The sequence below is a fragment of the Labeo rohita genome, chromosome 17 (assembly GCF_022985175.1).
Source record: "Labeo rohita strain BAU-BD-2019 chromosome 17, IGBB_LRoh.1.0, whole genome shotgun sequence".
NCBI lineage: Eukaryota > Metazoa > Chordata > Actinopteri > Cypriniformes > Cyprinidae > Labeo > Labeo rohita.
Window position 1 is genome coordinate 27532766 of NC_066885.1, and position 21277 is coordinate 27554042.

The window sequence follows — 21277 nt, forward strand, 5'->3', positions numbered from 1 at the left end:
TCTAAATACAAAATGAGAATTTTTAAAGAAAAATGTCGGATTTTGATACAAGCCAAGAGGAGACTGGTTTTCCTTTGCTGAAGCAAGGAAACTTTGCTTCCTTAGCTCCTGTGAACAAACACAGGTGCATGTGTAACACATTCGTCCTACGTCATCCACCCGGAACAGCTTTCATGTACAAGAGTTAGCACAAGCTAGAGAACAGTGATTATGATGTTTTAAATATGGCTATGTTTCTTACAAAAATGCATTGATTCACTAAAGGAGGCCATTTTTCACCCCCCAGAGCCATGTGAGGCACTTTTCTATTATGAATGGATGCACTTTATTGGACTTCTTTTGGATGGTTGAAGAGAAACACCTGCCTATTGCCAAGACAAAGCTTGGAAGAGCCAGAAAATGTTTTAATATAACTCTGATTTGATTCAACTGAAAGAAGGAAGTCTTATACACCTAGGATGCCATGAGGGTAAATAATGGTAAATAATGGGCTAATTTTCATTTTTGGATGAACTAACCCTTTAAAAAGCTGTTGAACAGGTGTACCTAATATGTAACTAAAATAAATGTAAATGTAACAAAAATTATGATATATAGAAACATTATATAGATTAGAAACTATATATTAGAAATATATAGAACAATTAGCCAGGGCACTGTTAATACCTTTGTTTCTCTCTCTGGCTACAGTTTTTACAATCTTACTGCAGGTCATTAAAAAAAGAGAAAGATTTGGTGCTTTGACACTTACTGTATGTATTCTCAGATCCCTGATTCTAATGAGCAATGAAAATGTTAATGTGTCTGCTTTTATCTGTGTCAAAGACTGTCAGGAAATAAATGAAGTGAGTTTCCATTTATCAGAGACAAGCACTTTCTATCTAAATTCTCCAGCTACTTATTAGAGGACTTACTAAACTTCCTGCAGCACTTAATATCACGCAGCGTTTCAACTTTATGACTATGACCGTTCAGTTCTGAATTAGGGTAAATGTCAGGATATTTTAAAGTAATACAATAACTTGGATTTCTTTTATTTTAAATTCTAAGAAATAGCACTTTCTGGTTGTCAAATGTGAATGAAATATATCCATAGTTGATGTGATTTAACAGCTTTTTGAAACAACTTCGTATTTGCTAAAAATAACATTTGGGAAGCGAGTCAAAGTAACAGTCCTACAGCGGCTCAGTAAAGTCTGGGAAAAGATCTGTTTTTCAGTGCTACTTGGTTTGATATCAAATTATAATATAATGAAATGAATGCATTTTTAAAGCATTTAAATACTTACTTGAACCATTGTTGTAATTATAGCTGAATTAAAATTACAGCCTTATCCATTATTATCTCATCCATTATTTAGAAACTACAGCTTTAATTGCAGCTTTTAGTAAATTTGATCCAATGTCCCAGTGGCACCTTCTGCCTCCCTGCATTAAAACAGCGGATCTGTTCCAAAACCTAGTGTGCTGACTCATTGCCTGCTACCTACATAGGCAGCTGCCTTCTAAGGCAGAAATGGAACCTCATAAGTGACTGATTTTGAATGTTCTACATATTTACACAGAACACTTCGATCACAATTGATTCCAATAGTTCACTGTTAGCATGTTGCTAAGCTAACAATAAACCTGAGCACCTTTCTAGAATTAACTAAAAACATCTTCGGTGAAGGATTCTACTTCTTCGTACTGTATATGGTCCGTAGCCTTTCTGTTACTGCCTCGCTGTCTCTCCAGACAGTCAGCCCGTCTGCCCGCCCGTGCCTGCCTGGTAATTAAACATCCATGCCATCAGGCAGGCAGCTGGCAGACCTCCCTCGAGAATGCCAATTAAGTTTGTAAAATATTTAGGCTACAAAACTGTACAAGGGGAGCCATCGTGGTGCGCAATCATTCACAGAATTCTGTAGAGGCCTGTGGATCGACTTCCCCTGCGGCCCCCCATCTGTGTGATACATCGAAAATATCACCTATACACACTGCAAACTCCCCTGAGGCTGAGACTTACGATCAGAGTACATTAACATTAGATCAAAGTAATAATTATGTAATGGCAAGGCTTAATATACACAAATAGTAGCAGAGTGTTCTGCATTACTCATTGCAGCAGGGTTGCATTTAGTCTAATTTGTTTCAGTTGTAAACTAATCATAGATAACATACAGAAACATGAACGTAAGTAGCAATATTTATTTACTTTTGTAAAAAAAAATTACTCATCCTTTAGCCTTCAGCCTAGATATTCATACCAAAAATGGATTGTGTGATTTTAGTTGTAATATGATGCACCAATAAAATGTGTCTTTGCAAAATTGTATAGTGTATTGGGATCGCATACACGAAACACTTGAAAAACAAATCAACAGAAAAGATTAACACTGCCAGTCAAAAGTTTATTAATGTTTTTTTCAGTTTTTTTTAATGCTCACCAAGCCTGCATTTATTTAATCCAAAGTACAGCAAAAACAGTAACATTTTGAAATATTTTTACTATTTAAAATAATGGCATTCTATTTGAATATATTTCAAAATGTACTTTAATCCTGTGATTTCAAAGCAGAATTTTTAGCATCATTACTCCAGTCACATGATCCTTCAAAAATCATTCTAATATTCTGATTTGCTGCTCAAAAAGCATTTTTTTTGTTATTATTATGTTGAAAACAGCTGAGTAGAATTTTTTCAGGTTTCTTTGATGAAAAGAAAGTTCAAGAAGAATATAAGAAGAAGAGCATTTATCTGAAATAGAAAGCATTATAAATTTCTTTTTCATCACTTTTGATCAATTTAAAGCATCCCCCCCCCGGAAAACAAAAAAATATACTAACTCCAAGTTTCGAATGGTATGGTGTATAATGTTACAAAAGAAAAACAAATTAATTATTATTAATAATAATAATAATAATAATAATAATAATAATGTTTCTTAAACAGCAAATCGGCATATTAGAATGATTTCTGAAAGATCTTGTGACACTGAAGACTGGAGTAATGATACTGAAAATTCAGCTTTGATCATAGGAATAAATTACATTTCAGAATATATTCAATTATTTTAAATCATAAAAATATTTCACAATGTTACTGCTTTTGCTGTATTCTGGATCAAATAAATGCAGGCTTGGTGAGCACAAGAGAATTCTTTAAAAAAAAACATTAAAAATCTTACTGTTCAAAAACTTTTGACTGGTAGTGTATATAACGATAAAATTGAGCACAAATCAGCTAAGGTACGAAAATGTTAAACAAAATGTGCTTATGTATGTAATAGCAGAATCCTGGGTTATTATCCTTCATGAACGTTTTTTATTCTAGCACATTATTGCTGTATCTGATGACCCCACCACCCTGGTGTCAGGACATATGAGAGACGGACTGCTTTGAGAACAGCGTGAATATCATTTCCATTTTATGCTTTTTAAAATGATCACTTCAGCCAGTGTAATTGGCCAATCCAAAGTACAGAGCCATGGAGAAAGGTCAGCTAATTTAATGGACCAAGAGTAGCCTGGCAGAAATTAAAGAGAAATCATACAGACTTGCAGATACTGAAAATGTTCTTCAACTACGAATACTAATTGAAAATCAGTCTATGCTAATTAAAAGTGCATTTTAACTGCATGTACATTATTTACCCTCTCTAGTTTATTGGTCAACGCTGAAAGTTTTCAACAAATATTGAGATGTACAGCGTGTAAAAGAATGCAATGTTATGACATACATGGAATTATGCATTGTTATACAACTGCATGTGTAAATGTATAATTTTGCATAACCTTATCTTTGTTTTTCGAAACTATCTGCACTGACAGACTTTCATATCAACTAATGTCATTCACAAACAACAAAATGCAAATGTGCATCCGCACACATAAACACATATGTATGTGTCTATGTATATGTAATGATGAGTTTTATGAATATCCACCAACTGCATCTTGACTGAAAATCACACAGACTAATGAGATCCTCTATGTACAATGAAGAACATTAATATATATGTAAATTAGCAGAGGAACAGGCTGTCATTGCTATAGCGCTTTCTCTCTCTCTCTCTCTCTCTTTCTCTTTCTCTTTCTCCATCTCCATCTAATGTCTAACTCGTTTCGTTCGTTTCGTTCGTACTTGGTGTGTTTATACTGAAACTGTCTTGGGAGAAAAAAAAAGGTTGTTACAATGACTTAAACAAAGCAAAATGAATACTAAATGTTTATTTTTATTTATTTATTTTGCACATGGGCCCTGCCACATGGCTATTGAGAGAATGAGTACGGTTCCCTCTAGACCACACCATAAAGTAAGTCACTTTCAATAGAGCTATTACTGTTTAAAAAGAATCAAGCCTTTTGCGTGACCTCTAAAGATGACCTGGATTCAGAATACGTCCCTCTAATCCCTGTATGTGACCATTCTGAGCACACCAATGCCGCTGTTCCCAGATCAGTTGCTGAGAAGGCTAGGAGCAGAGAGGAGGGGCCAGCTGTGAGGCGGGGGTTTGCGTTTAAGGGCCGCAGGTCGGTTGTTCAAAGCAAACTCTGTGCATTGTTGGGTGGCGGAGGATTAGATCTCTCCAACCCAGCAGAATTTGCCTTCTAATTAAAAGGGATAAAGAGGTAGGAAAATAGAGGGGCACTGTTGGGTGGAAAAGAAAAAGAAGGGGGTGAAAGGTTGGTTGAAAATACACTGATTGTAAGAGTATTTACCAGCTCAGCAGTATATGGTACAGGGCGGATTCAGTGTCTTGTAGCCGGTATTAGGCCATCATCATTGTACTAGCTCACCCTCTTCCACTAAAAAGAGCAGCGGGGGTCAATACAGTTTCAACCTGAGGCACTCAGTTTAGCGGTATACTTAAAACACAACATTTCAAGACAAAACTAATGACATGTGCAACTATTGGTTGTTGACATATTAGTCTTGGACTATATGTAGAAAAATCAGTTGTAGTGGACATTTCTAATGTATTGGATTAGACTTGAAGAGAAAACATCACATGTTAATTGTTTAATCTTCAGATGTGTGATGCTTACTACAACAGAGAGAATGTCAGCCGTTTTTAAGCCTGTGATATTACATCCAGACCTCCAAGGAGGTCCTTTAACCATTATTTTATATCACTGCCCTTTTAATATTTTACGTTTTATAATATCAATTTTAAAATGGCTGCACTTGGCGAAAGAGTTTTGGGAGATGTTATGTCTTGTAAATGAATGTAATGTCGTGCAATGCATTGTTATACAATTTTATGCATAAAACCACACTTCTGTACAAAAGTTTGGGTCAGTAAGATTTTTTTATTCAAAGTTAATTATTTGATTCATTAGGGACTAACTAAATTCACAAAATGTGACAGTAAAAATTTACATTGTTGTAAAAATTTTAGAATCCTAAAAAACAAAAACAAAATGTATCAAAGTTTCCACAAACTATTAAGCAATGTTTTTGACATTTTATAATAATAAGAAATGTTTCTTGAGCATCAAATTGGCATATTAGATTAACTGCTGACGGAGTAAGTGACACCGAATCTGCTAAAAAAATTGTCTTTGCCAAGACAGAAATAAATTACATTTCAAAATATATAAAAATATAACTTATTAAGTATAATAACATTTTAACTGTTTAAATAGATATTTTAAATGGCATAATATTACTGTTTTTACTGTATTTTTATCAAATAAATGCATTGGTGAGCATAAGAGACTTATTTAAAAATAAAAAAATAAATAAATAAAACATCTCCAAACTTTGAAATCATATATTATATAATTTTGCATAACCAGACAAGACTACCATGGGTGATTTTATTTGACCATAATTTCTTACCTCCTTTTGCAGTACACTGATATGTAGCAAAAAAAAAAAAAAAAATGGTTTGTTATATTCTTGTTCTAAATAATTATTATATTATATTATATTATATTATATTATATTATATTATATTAAATATGGTAACACTTTAAAATAGGGTTAATTAGTTAACATTAGTTTACTACATTAGTTAACATGAACTAAAAATTAATAATACTCCTACAGAATTTATGGTAACACTTTGCAATAAGGTGTCATTCGTTAACATTATGAGTAATATATTTATTACACTTTTTATTAATCTTTGCTAACGTTAGTTATTAAAAAAACAGTTGTTTATTGTTTGTTGATGTTAGTTCACAGTACATTAACTAATGTTAACAAACACAACTTGAGATTTTAATAATGCAATAATAAATGCTGAAATTAACATTAACTAAGATTAATAAATGCTGTAGAAGTATTGTTCGTTCTTAGTTCATGTTAACTAATATAGTTAAATAATGTTAAATAATGAACCTTATTGTAAAGTGTTAGAACATTTATTAATGTTAATTTCAGCATTTACTAATGCATTATTAAAATCATGTTGTGTTTGTTAACATTAATGCACTATGAACTAACATTAACAAACAGTGAACAACTGTATTTTTATTAACTAACATTACCAAGGTTTAATAAATAGTGTAATAAATGTATTGTTCATTGTTCGTTCGTGTTAGTTAATACATTAAATAATGTTAACAAATGACACCTTATTTTAAAGTGTTATTAATATAATACAATATAATATAATATAATATTTTTGAAAGATTCTAATATTTGTGTATTTAGATGTAAAAGCTCCTGCTTCAGTGGATTAATATGTTTGAACGTCCACCTTAAGATGGATTTAGTGTTGGTTAACAGTTGCCAACTGGCTAAAAGCATCTCAATAACTGGAAAACAATTAATATCGTAGTTGTTGGGTTGTTGTTGTATAAGTTTTGTACATTTACTGTTATACAGACTTTATCTCCAAGTCTGAATTTAGATGACCAGATTAGTTCAACTCTTGTTCAAGTCACATTACTTGCATAGTAATTCAACTCCTTATGCAAAGACTCGTCAGTGCGTACATCTATGATAGCGTAACCACTGAACATTAGGTATCAATAATGAAAAACACTTGTTTTAGCACCTCTGGATCACTTTTTAGGGTACATAGTTGTAGGCCTCTGCCCAAGGGGGACCCCCGACCCTCGGGGTGTTTTTGTTTAAGTCTCCCCCTCTCCTCCTCCCTCTTCTCATCCAGTCCCTCCCCTCTCGTCAACCCACTGCTGTTTTGGAAGCCCATTTTCAGGCATGGGGTCTGCCTCCCCCCGGGGGTCCCACAAACAAATGCTCCATGCTCTAAGCTCCCACAGAAGCTCCGATTCTCCCCACAGACCCGGGAGGTTAACGACGTGCCAGTGGAAAACATGACCACCTCCCCACCCCCTTATTCTCTCTCTACCTACCTCTCAATCTTTATTTATCCCAGTCAATCCTTGTGCTTGGCAACCAGTGAACCACTCACACAGAAGTAAAGTGACTTTTGACTAGTTTTGAAGTCTTAAAGTGACAGCAAAAAACGGAAATTCTGTCATTAATTACTCACCCTCATGTCGTTCCAGACTTGTAAGACCTTTGTTCATCTTTGGAACACGAATTAAGATATTTTTGATGAAATCCGAGAGCTTGGGTCTTTAACGTTTCAGTTGCATTGCTATCTATGCAGGGTCAGAGAGCGCTCAGATTTCATCAAATATATCTTAATTTGTGTTCAGAAGATGGACGAAGGTCTTACGGTTTTGGAACGACATGTGGATGAGTAATTAATGACAGAATTTTCATTTTTGGGTGAACTATCTCTATAAGTAGTTGTATTACTCACTTAATACTTTACAGTTTATATTATTAACTATTTACGAATGGTTTGCCAATAACAAAACACAAACAACCCTGCTTCAGGTTAATAATTAAAGGATGCCCAAGAAACCAAAATGCAATTTGACACAACATGGAAGTGATGTTCTAAAAATGGGGTAAAGCTTGTCTATATCTAATTACTCCAGATAAATATTAAAGCATCCGCACACTAAAGATTAAAGTGCGCAGCCGTTTTGGAGCTTGCGTTGACAATTAACCTTTCTCGTTTGGTGATTTGTAGCACAAGCAAATCCTGTTATCAGCAAATATAGCACATGGCTCACACACACTCAACTCCAACCCCAAACATCGGCGTTAGTGGTGTTTATGGTCTGTAACGAGAACAACAAAATAAACACTGGGTAGATCGCACCGGTACACACAGCCAAGCTGAGTGAGTGAGAGAGAATGATAGAGAGAATGAGATTGCGCAGCAACTGGCTACAAACTTTGTTTTTTAATTAAAACATTTATTGCCAGTCTTAGTAGTACCACAGTGTTTTGCTAAAGGCATTGACAGTGGCTCTTAACAAAAGTATCGTTGTGATCCAATGCACTGAAAGCCAGTCCTCATGTGACCCATGTGCTTCCACTGGGGCTGAACCTGTTATCCACAATGCCTACATCACACCCAAATTCCCAGTCTTTGGCAAGATTCCCACTCACATTGTGCCGAATCATGTGGGCCTGCTGCTGTTGCCATGGGGACATGGTAACCTTGCCTCAGACCTGGGGGTGGTGGAGAGATTGAGGTTGTCATCCCTGACAGTATGCAGAGCAGAAAATAATGGCGAGATGACGCATCAGATGATATCTCGGAAAGAAACAATAGAGGAATGCACTGAACAATTACTGGCAGACAAGTTTGGGAAAGACATCGTGGACTTGGCAAAGCAAAACCACTGACAAACAGACAATGGCACTGACAAGCACAAACAGTCAATAATAGAAAAAACAAAGATGCAGAAAACAGATGACGCTTAAGTTTGAGAGTCAAACTGGAGTTGCACTTAAGTTGTTGACTTGACACTTGACCTGGACTCCAAACTGATCCCTGAGAACAACAAAAGTCTTTGTGCCTACAGGGAGAAGTATTTTAGGGGAGGCTGGAGATACTTTTTAGCTTTACACACTAGGTTTTTGAGTTCTCTACTTTTATCTGCTACAAATTATATTTGTTTCAAACTCCACAGCCTATCCATAAACTGTGTAAATTAACATCAAGTACAAAGAGCGCTTTTAGTATAATCTACCACACCATCAAAGTGAATTGTGAAACTATTACAATTTTTTTACTAGAACTAATGGTCGCACTTTATTTTAAGGTCCAGTTCTCGCTATTAACAAACCATTAACTACGGCTTTTGCCTCAATAAACTTCTAATTTGCTGCTTATTAATAGTAAGGTACTTATTAAGTTTAGGTATTGGGTATTAGGGATGTAGAATATGGTCATGCAGAATAGGTGCTTTGTAAAGTACTAATAAACAGCCAATATATTAATAATAGGCATGCTAATAAGCAACTAGTTAATAGTGAAAATTGTTCTGTATTCTAAAGTGTTACCAAATTAATTACTAGAATTAATCTGTTATTTTACATAAAAGAGGTGAAATCTTGTACAACATTACTGTCACCACAGAAGGATGTTGGCCATGTTTAATAGTGATTTTCTCCATCTACATCATTTGTAAGTGGTTAAACTGATGATGTTGCAACTCATTCTGTGTTAAAGATTTTGCGGATATTTGACCCTATATGAAAATCTTTTAGGATATCTGAAGAATTTTGCAACATAAAGCAATAGAAAGTTCTAAAATAATGTTGAAATAAAATTTCATAAATAAAACCATGAAATAAAATTTTGTCATCACTTATTTTTATGTCATTCCAAAACAGTATGAATTTCTGTCTTTTGTGGAAGACGAGATATTTTGGGAAATGTCGGTTCAGTGTTGTTTTGAATGATGCTGTTGACTTTCACTGTAGGACAAAAACAGTTAAAACATTTTCCAAAATATTTTCTTTTGTTTTGCAGCTAAAAAAAGGTCCTACAAGTTTAAAACAACATGAGGGAGAAACGCTGTGAGTTTTTTTTTTTTTTTTTTAAAAAGTACATTAGTTTTTGCATGAGCGTAAAAACAAAACTATAGTTACCCACTCATTTAGTTTATTCAAAAGCCCAAAATGAGCAAAAATATGTAATTTAGTGCATTTTCTGATATTTATATGGCCAAAAATTAAGATAAAATTTTGGTTGTAAATTAAATCAGTGATATTTTTATTAGAGTATAGCAGACTACTTAAAAAATGTGTATAAATATCAGTCGACACTACGTCATCTATTAATATGTTTTAATTAGATGATATTTAAATGCTTCATTTTATGATCAAAGCTCTTTTTCTTGTGGCGGCAAAAACCATATAATTCAATTAGGGCTGTCAAATCGATTAACCACGATACACATGCATATATTTAAGAAACGTAATATATAAATATGAATACACACACACATGTAAATATTTATTAAATATATACATATATGTGCATTTACATATACATATACATGTACACAGTACATACACATATAATATCTAAACTTTTGTATTGGATTTTCTTACTTTATTCTTACATTTACTTCAAATGTGATACAATACACTGTAAAAAAAAATGTAAAATTTACAGTAAAAACCTGGCAGCTGTGGTTGTCAGAATTTTACTGTAAAAAAATACATGTTTGGTTTTACGGATTTAACTTAAATTTACATTTAAAAAATGTATTTCATAAACTGATGTAATATTAGTATACCAAACTATTGAAGTTCTGACTATTACAAACGTTCTGTTTAGTACATTTGTAATACACTGATAATCACCAAAAGCAGGTGGTGATAAGAAAGTCACGTGATGAACCAAAACAGCTTTTCCATACTAAAAAAAAACATAGTTATTTCAATAAAAAAACATCAGATGTGAAATGGAATGGAATTCTGGGAATGTCAGTTTGTGTTTTTTCACTGTAAATTATACATTCCATTTCACTTCCAAAAACAGTATTTATTTGTCCAAAATGTCCAATACAGTGTCCAAAATGTCCAATACAGTTTTTTACCATATATAGTAGGGGAACTTACCGTTAACCAATTAATAGGTTTTTACTGGAGCATTTTTACAGTCTTTTACTGTTAAAATAATTATATATATATATATATATATATTTTTTTTTTTTTTTTTTACAGTCTAGGCTTTATATGCTTAAGTGTTAATTTGGACTTTTGAACACGTGTGCCAAAACATCTAATAGTTTTAGTAAGTAGATAGTAAAACTGAATGGTGTGGTATTCAGACTTCTCAGCCATCCTGTCAAATGCTCCACGCTAAACTCATCAGGCACAATGTGCTGAGCTTATGGAGTGATCAGTCAGTCCCTCACACTACAGAGGTTGCTCTGATGGGGCGAATCAGTTTGGGCTTGAGCCATACAGTTGGGTGGGGGTTGAAAGTAGGGGGGTTTGTTGGCAAGGTGAGGTTGCGAGGCTCCAGTTGGTCCACTGGAGGCTGGCTGACTGATGGGCAGAGGGGGGGACATAGCCAGTCTGGCCTGGGCAAGGAGGAGAGGCTGGTGGGAATGGCGGAGGGGTGCTGGACCCTGGCCCAGAGTGGTGACTGCCTGTCTGTCCAGGCGCTGGGCCACTCCAGCCTGCTCCCCCAGGCTCCTACCCCTGAGTGGGCATTTCAAAGGGATATGCCTGCCCTCTCTCTTTCAATCACACTTTTGCCCTTGCACTCTCTCCCTCCTTTCCCTTGCTCTTTCTCCGTCTTTATCTCCGACTTGTCCTACCATTCTTGCATATCTGGCCTCTCTCTTAATCATTTAACATGACATTCATTTGCACATAATTGCTTTGCCGATCACAAATACGGTATTAATACATCCTACTGCCCTTCACTGGTCCTGTGCGGTAACCTTCGCGATCTGTTTGATTTCGACCCGTTCGTCAGACTCTGACCAATCGCACTGTGGGGCAGAAAGCTAGAGAGAGAGAAGTATAGAAGGGAGAGGAGGAGGGATGGAGTTGTACCGCTACACTGGACCCATCTGCCCGATGTCTTCCCCTGCTGCGGAGCATGATGTTGCTCCATGACTCGATGGCTCCACCATGGTGCTGACCATTATGCTGCTGCTTTATTGAACTGTGCCCCAGAAGCTCCACAGCAGAGACCACATTGATTTCAGAGCAACTGAGCTGCTCTTCCCCATCGCCACATTTGTAATGTCATTTTAATATGTTTATGACTCCATATGAGTCACATTAACTTTTGAGAATCATGATTAAATGATACAATATCATAGAGACCCACAAGGTCTATGTCAAATATCTAATTTAATGTAAAAAAAGATACTATTTGATTGCAATATATTAAAATATTTAAATGCATTATTTTAAAATATCCATTTGATCATGTTTTTGGGGGTTTTCCCCCATTGCTTGGTGAATAAATAAATAAAATATAAAAATACACTTACACAAAGATTAGAATTTTTTAAAACAGAATTTACTGTCTTGGTTGCAATCATATCAGCATCATAATATCATTTCATTAAATGTTCATTAGGTCACACTTTACTTTAAAGTCAAATTCTCTAACTAAATATACTACAACTTCTACATGAATAAACTACGACTTCTGCATGAATAAACTCCTAATTTGCTGCTTATTAACAGTAAAGTAGAATTTTAAAATAGTGTTATCGTTCATTATGTCATTATAACGTTTTTCAGCATGAAGCATAAAGAGTGATTTTAAAATTTAAGTAAAATTTTACATTATAATTTCATAGACTTATGATGTACTAACTATTAACTACGACTTTTGCATCAATTAACTCCTAATTTGCTGCTTATTGACAGTAAGGTAGTCCTTAAAATAAAGTGTTATCGTTCATTATGTCACTAAAAAAAAAAAATCGGGACAAAGGTTGATTTTTAAGTTTTAGTAGCATTTTACGATTTTTAAGTTTTAGTAGCATTTTACGTTATAATTTGATAGACTTATGATCCACTAACTATTAACTACGACTTTTGCATCAGTAAACTGTGTAGTGATGTATTCCCAACTGAAATGGAATATCGAATAGAGGGCAGGGTTTTATTTTAGCGCTCCTCCTCTCCGTGTCTCACTAACGGTTTGAGAGGTGTAATTCGCCCAAGCCTTCAAACTGACGTCATCAGAGAAGAAATGTCGCTCCAGAGCAGAAGCAAATGTTCAGATTTTGATTCAAGATTAGATCCAAGACAAACCTTTTTTTTTTCAGTGGATTAATTGTTCTCCTCAAGACTAGCAATGTGCGCTAACAAAGTAAATAAAGTCAATTTTGATTTCATGAGGACTTTAAGTTTAGGTATGGGGTAGAATTAAGAAATCTAAAATATGGCCATGCAGAATAAGGCTTTAATATGTGCTTTATAAGTACTAATGAACAGATAATATGCTAGTAATATGCATGCTATAGTTAATAGCAAGAACTGGTCCTTAAAATAAAGTGTTATCATTCATTATCTCACTATAAAGATTTATTTTTACAATCAGCACTAAGGGTGATTATTAAATTTTAGTAGCATTTGACGTTACAATTTGATAGACTTACGATGCACTAACTATTAACTATGACTTTTGCATCACTAAACTGCTAATTTGCTGTTGTTAAGTTGTTAAAGTCCGTGTGAACGGGAAGTTGCTGCCGACTTTATTTCAGTGTAGTGACGTTTTTCCAGCTGAAACAGAATATTGAATAGAGGACAGGGTTTTATTTTAGCGCTCGTTTTCTCCGTCTCTCACTAATGGTTTGATTCGCCCAAGCTGTAAAAGTGACGTCATCAGAGAAGAAATGTCATTCCAGAGCATAAGCAAATGTTCAGATTTTGATTAATGATTACCAAGACAAGCAATTTTTAAGGTGGATTGATTTGCACAGTTTAATTGTTTCCCTCAAGACTAGCAATGTGCACTAATAAAGTAAATAAAGTCCATTTTGATTTCATGGGGACTTCAAGTTTAGGTATGGGCTAGAATATGGCCATGCAGAATAAGGCTTTAAAATGTGCTTTTTAAGTACTAATAAACAGACAAAATGTTAGTAATATGCATGCTAGTAAATAGTATGAACTTGTCCTTAAAATAAAGTGTTATCATTTATTATGTCACTATAAAGAATTTTTTTACTATCAGCACGAAGGGTGATTTTTACATTTTAGCAGCATTTTACGTTATAATTTGATAGACTTACAATGCACTAAATATTAACTATGACTTTCGCGTCAATAAACTCCTAATTTGCTGTTTGTAACAGTCAGTAAGGTAGTTGTTAAAGTCTACGTGAACGGGAAGTTGCTGCCGACTTTATTTGAGTGTAATAACATGTTTCCAACTGAAACAGAATATTGAATAGAGGCCGGGGTTTTATTTTAGCACCTCCTCTACATCTCTCACTAACGATTTGATTCTCTCAAGCCATCAATCTGACGTCATCAGAGAAGAAATTTAATTCCAAAGTGGAAGCAAATGTTCAGTTTTTGATTAAAGATTACCGAAACAAACTATTTTTTTTTTAGAGGATTCATTTGCACAGATTAATTGTTCTCCTCAAGACTAGCAATATCTCCAACAAAGTAAATAAAGTCAATTTTGATTTCATGAAGACTTTTTAGGTAAGGGGTAGAATATGGCCATGCAGATAAGGCTTTAATATGTGCTTTATAAGTACTAATAAACAGATAATATACTAGTAATATGCATGCTAGTTAATAGTAAGAACTTGTCATTAAAGTAAAGTGTTATCATTTATTATGTCACTATAAAGATTTTTTACAATTGACACGAAGGGTGATTTTTAAATTTTAGTAGCATTTTACGTTAGGTTTTGATAGACTTACAATGTTTCTTATTTGTCGGTAAGTCTAAACAAATACTAAAAGCATTGCAAATTTAAAGCATTACTCAATTTAAGCAAAAAAATGTATAATTCCCAAGAAACAACTGACCTTAAAATGATTAGTTTGCATTGTAGCTTTTAAGAGAAACGCTCATTTTACAAATGACATTAAAGCGACATTAAATACATCAGGCTGCAATTGATTTGACCGCTCTATTTTTCTATTGAGCTTCTGTCAGTTCCTGAGCTACCTATCCACCACCTCCCCTGCCAGCAATTAATGTGACTCCTCCACACCCTCTGTCCGCTCCTCGTCTCCCACCTGGCATTTTCCGGGCAGTAGGTCTAGTGAAATTCCTGCATCCCTATTGCCAGCCGCAAGGCGGTAACCACTGGGGTTTCTGAGAGTGTTCCCACCCCCAGCACACACACACACACACACACACAGCCTGTCCTGTCCCAGTCTGCAACTCTGGCAGACTCTACATTCTTTTCAGCAGTATTGGTTCCCCATGGTAACCAGGAGAGCGGCGAATAGTGACCTGTCACATTAATGTCGAAAAATAAACACTTTTTTTTACTGAAATACGTCCACTTTCAATATACAGTCAAACCAAAAATTATTCAGACACAATATATAATTTTTTATATTTTTTTACTACTGGGTGCAGGAAACCATAGTTCAAAAAATGTAAGTGAGGATAGCAAAATAAAGTAGACTGTGACATATTATACCTAAAAAATCTTCATACAGTGGACTACCAATAAAACAAAAAAAAATTTGAAATCAAAAATTATTCAGACACTTTGACCTAACCATGTGTTTTTTCTTTAATTGCTAATGCAACCTTTTTACACCACAGACTAAACAAAATTAAGCACTGCTTGGTAATTGGTCAACAAAGTATTGATAGTTGTGTAAATATTGTCATACAATAACTTTTGGTTAATGGTATTGAATTTTTGGTTAATTGTAATCCATTAGATGCCCTTCTATCAAAGTTATCTGACATTATCAAGATGAATTTGTTCTGAAACAGTTTAACTCTGAGTTCCTGTCATATTCTATTACCATTTTCTATAGCGAATAAACTGTGATAATGTGACGTCTGAAAAAAAAAATATGAAAAGGCGTCTGAATACATTTTGGTTTGACTGTACAATGTATCAAATACTTCCTCAGAAAAATCTGTCAATATAAATGACTCTACAGCACATCAGTGCAGTCAAATAAAATTAAATATAAATACCTTACTTTTTAAATATACATAATGTGTTCTTTTCAGTACCTTAACATATTTTTAAGTCAAAATATTTTTATGTTTAACTGGTGCAATTTAAAATTTTAAACGAATGGTAAAATATGTAACGGCAATATTATTACAAGACTAATTATCCTTCATCATTCTCTTAGAAAGCATTTTAGATGCTGATTTCTCTTAGAAAGAGCAACCAGAATCTAAGCATTTAGATTCTGGTTGTTTTAGGGGACAGTTTGTGAACTTCTTATAAGCACGTACACAAGCACACACACACACACACACACACACACACAGACGGGTCTTGTGTTTACACTCCTAATTGGAGGGGAGGGTTCCAGTTGACAGACAAGCCCTTAGAGATACACAATTGGAGAAAAAAAAAACAGCTGCCAGCCTGTGGCTGGAAGGGTAGCTGACTACAGGCTGGAGCCGGGACAAGAACATGGCAGGAACGTGATGAGAACGTAATGGAAACATCCAACTGACAGAATTATGAGAGTCCCAACAGACAGCCTCCACTTTTCCAAAAGAGATATAAACAGTTAAGAGGGACTGGCACTGGAAAAAAAGAAAAAAAGAAAAGAAAAGAAAAGAAAAGAAAAGAAAAGAAAAGAAAAGAAAAGAAAAAGATTTTCAGAAGAAGATTAAAAAACATATATTTGCATAACACTAAGAATTTTTTTGTGCAAGCAAGAGCATTAAAAATAGAAAAGGGGAGAGAGATGCGTGTGAACTGGCAGTGTATAAGACAGCAAGACGGTACAATTTGGAGTCTGAGTATTGGTGTATGAACACAAGTGCCAGAATGTCACTCAAAACAAAGTGGGGTTTGGACGGGGCACAAGCAAGGAATGCTCACCCCATATGGGGGCTCGTCCTCGACTCACATGCCTTTCAAATTGGGTGCAGGGTTAATTATATCACATAATTAAAGACTCAATAATGTTAACGTGCATGTTTGAGGATGGGTGCTCACAGTTTGGCTTAGGGACAAAATAACACAAATAATTGTTATATCACTTCTTAAAGGGACAGATCACCTGGAAGTGAAATTTATGTCTTTTACTTACCCTTGTGTTATTTCAAACATTAACGGTTTTCTTTCTTCTGAAGATATTTTGAACATTTTTCCAATCTTTGTGCCCGTACAGGGAAAATCAGGGGGGTCGGAAACAACGGAAAGACATTTTCCAAAATATCCTTATTTGTTTTCCATAGAATAGACAGACACAATCCCATAATAAGCCAATGTTTGTATTGAACGTTTGAATAAGAGATTATTTTTAATGTATAGCTTATGATCATTGATCCTTTCAAGTCTATGTTACTCATGTTTGTTGCACTGCGAGTCTAAAAGTGATGCATAAACAGACACACCTTTACCTGGAAGGCAAGATAGAAAGGAAAAAACTGGCCACGATCGTAAATAGCCATTGCTTGTGCCTGTTTGGTGAATTTATTATGGGGATTTCACAGCCAACCTCACAATAGAACGTTTCCTAAATGTGATCTTAGAGCCTTGCAGACTACAAGAAAGACATCCAAGCATTTACCACATAAAGCCTGAATAAATCCGACCCTCTCTGTTCCTGTGCCTTTGAACTCAGAGAGAGGCGAGAGAAGTGAAGCCCACACTGCAGGGCAGGTTCCACCGTACACCGTACACCTCATGCCATTTTTGCTTTTCTCAACTAGATGTATATAATAAAAGATATCGAGTGTTATCATTATGCGTTTGGAGAAGTGAATTTAACACAATCGCACTGCAAGTTCTTTGAAGATCGTAGAGAGTTCGTAGATCTTTCACCAAGTTCACCTTGAGGGCCTTTGTATTGCGTGTGTGTGTGTGTGACAGTGAGAGAGCAGGAGCGTAGAGAGAAAAGCATGTTTATGCATGACTGAAAGAACGTTTAGTGTCCCCTTGTGTGTACTTGTTTGTCCTTGTCAGTATGGTGGAGGGCTTACTTTGCCTCATATTGATGACTTGAAGGGAGGAATCGGTTTTAATTGAATCCATTTGTTTGCCGCTCGGCCCCTGTGTAAACAGGAGACAAACAATTACAGTACTGATTAATAACCGTTAAATATTTTCAGAAGATACTAAATGCATCATGCATATGCACAGAATTCTGTCTTGGTTTTGTGGCTTTTGGAGGTGACGAAGTTTTCAAAGTTATAAATTTAAAAACCTAAAGTGTATATTTTATGGAAAATAAATTAGTATGCATTTTTTAATTAAGCGTAAACACATTTATACACAGACTTACTGAAAAATGTGATGCTGTACAATGTTTTTCTCTCTCTCTCTCCTCGTCTCTTTCTCCCCAGTCTGTTTCTATATGTAGATCGCTGTAACCTTAGTGATCTCTTGAAATGTACTGTGCAATCATCCTCCGTTTCCCCCACCCTTCCAATCTGACATCCTTATTTTCTCGGACCGTGACGCGTAACATTTAACCCCATTTAAGTTTCCTGTACCTTACGGGAAGATGTGGCACACGGGAAATTATGAATGTCAATAAAGATCAAACGAGCTCTTTTATTCATAGTAATTACTTTGTGCAAATATACCTTCACGTTCAAGTGTTCCTCTCATCAAAAATGACTCTGTTATCGCATTTAAACACTGTCACAATTATGTCAAATCAGAGAAACATTTGGGGGAATATTAAAGCAAGCTCATTTGTAATGTATCATGCTAAATTATGTCCATTCAGACATGCCTAGGAGTTTATCTAATCTATAAACTCAGAACCTTATAAAGAAAATAGAAAACTCACAATATGTGTAACACCAGAAAATACAGTCATTCATTTAAATGAATCAGCAAAGTCCTTTTTTATCAATCAAACAATTTGAGTACTACCACTAAAGATGTTCTAATCTTCAGTTGTTTAATAAAAGTGTGAAGAAACTGATCCTTTCCTACTGTGCTCCTCCAAACATTGACATAAGATAACATCAGATGATGTCCACTTTGCTTTTGCCCAGAGTGCACCTACAGGGAAGACAAAAAGAGAGATTAGTATTTTAATGTCTTTTAGACAGACTTATAAATACTGTTGACATATTTTTGTATACTATTAGTAATAATAATAATAATTAGCAATAATTAAATAGCATAACTATTATATATAATAATATATATATAATTTAATATTATTATAATTTAATAGTAATAATATTATATATAATTTAAATATTATTACTGACTGTGTATTTTTCTTTGTTTTAGTAGAGTAGCCTAATTATTAAATTGATATTAAATTTAACATCCAGTCTTAAAGAACGTCGTGATAAATGACTAGACATTGTTACATTCTCAGCATTAGAGGCCAAATAAACGTTTAATATTGCATCTCGCCATTCAACCAAAGTGGAGATTAAAGGGAAGGGTGTCATTTACTGGGATTGCGCTGTTGTGGCCACAGGCGCGAACACGCATTGCTCTTTTTTCACTTTGACAAACCACAATTCCTTTAAAGATGAGAGTTCCCTCCGGACGCGGGGCGTTTAGAATTTGATAAATAATTTAGCAGTTTAAACAGCGAGAGGCAACGCTGGGCGAGATCCCAGCGATAAAGGCAGGCGGAATGATGGTGGATGAAACGTCGTTTATTTATCATAGCTGTGACTTGCGTGTTACTAAATAAATTACACAGCACGTTAATATAACGTGAAACACGCTTGCGTATTCTACATTCTAAAAATCTGCAGATTGGAACTTTTCAAGTGTTTTTAGCGCGCGTTCGGTTTTAACATTTTAAATGAAGTACCGCAAAATTCCATCATTTGTTCTTGTTTTTTATTTAGATGTTCTCGTAGTCCTACCAGGACGATTATCATTTTGGTTCATCCTTGACATGTAGCGACCTGCAGTTTTCTCCAAATTTTCATACTTGAGCTCAGGCGAACGAGTTCAGAGGAGAAACGGCAATTTGCGTTGAAAGATTCATTTTTCATTCACTTTCGAACACAAAGAACTCCGGTGAAAGACATTGTTTGTAGATTTTCGAAACGGTACGTGGCAGGTGGATGTGGGGAAATATTAACAGGTAAATCACCAGGATAATGGTGGCTGTCATCATCTCCAGGGCATTCCACAATAGCAGGTGCACAACTGAAGATTTCCATCCTGTCTTGAAGTGTACAAGTTTTTTTCTGCGTCTGTAACCCAAAGAAAGATCACACCCGATTAATGGGATTTCTAGATCTATGTATAACATGAAAGAACCTGTTATAGGCCTATATGCTACTTTTTAAATAGATAGATTCTAAGTGGAATGAAACAATGAAAAGTTTTTATTAGTCTTAAATTATCTTTGCGTTTACGCTCTGAAAACGGCATCATAATGCAAATAATGTAAAAAAAAAAAAAAAGATAAACTCAAATCTCACTGATAAAATCCAACCATCATGCCATGGCAAATTATTATTATTATTATTACTACTCAGTTGTTGTTGTTTGTAAAATATATTAGTATGGTACTAAACAGGAAAATACCCTTAAACTTAAAAATAATCATTAAAAAATGTTCCAACAATAGTTTATGCTCCAATAATAACAAACAACATGGAACAATGCTACAAATATTATGTTTAAACATAAAAAGGATTAGAACGTACTGATTCTATGACAGTTTAGGATTCTAAATTCTAGTTTGCCATAATAAGAATTTAATCTGATGATATGATGATAAACCAAAACAACATTAATAGAAGTAGTAGTAGTAGCAGCAATAATAATAATAATAATAGGTAGGATACATAAATTATTTTATTTAGAAAAAGTTGCATTTTATTTAAACATATCTGTGCTGGATTCAATTAAACAAAAAGAAACATGAATATGTTGCTCACCGTTGTTCATTTGTCCGTACATCTCGAGTCACCCGGGCGCTTGTCAGGTTCTCCTCTTCTCAGGATATCTTAAAATGTATAGACTTAAAGCTGTTATGATACAGTCGGCTTTCCTCCCACACAGAAGAATCCCGAAAGACACGTCTCGAAGTGGATATTGGCAACATGTTGTTTTTAACATTTTTAAAGGTGCATAATTCACCTCCTCGTTGCGTTACTCCACACTGGTTTCACGTGTATTCTACATGTCTTATAAAAGGCCCTAATCTAGCCCCATGGCAATGCGATGCACTCATCTCTTGATACATTTGGGTATATCAGCTTGAGCACTTGCAGTTTGAGCGTCATGTGGACGAGAGGACAGTTTTAAGGAATTAAGTCCCCGTAAATCCCTGCAGCTACGCAACAGAAATGCAAGAGGTCTGCGTGGATTTAAGCGTCCGTATTCAGCATTTGTTT

General features: G+C 34.8%; 1 long non-coding RNA gene across 1 annotated transcript; it reads right to left on the minus strand.

Annotated features, from left to right (window-relative positions):
* Nucleotides 1-17330: 17330 nt before the first annotated feature.
* Nucleotides 17331-21154, minus strand: LOC127179378 (uncharacterized). The gene is made up of 4 exons (XR_007829517.1): nt 20819-21154; nt 20023-20125; nt 18226-18956; nt 17331-17993 (listed from the first exon to the last, which is right to left on the minus strand). It is a non-coding gene; the product is annotated as an uncharacterized LOC127179378 (long non-coding RNA).
* Between the last annotated feature and the right edge of the window lie 123 nt (nt 21155-21277).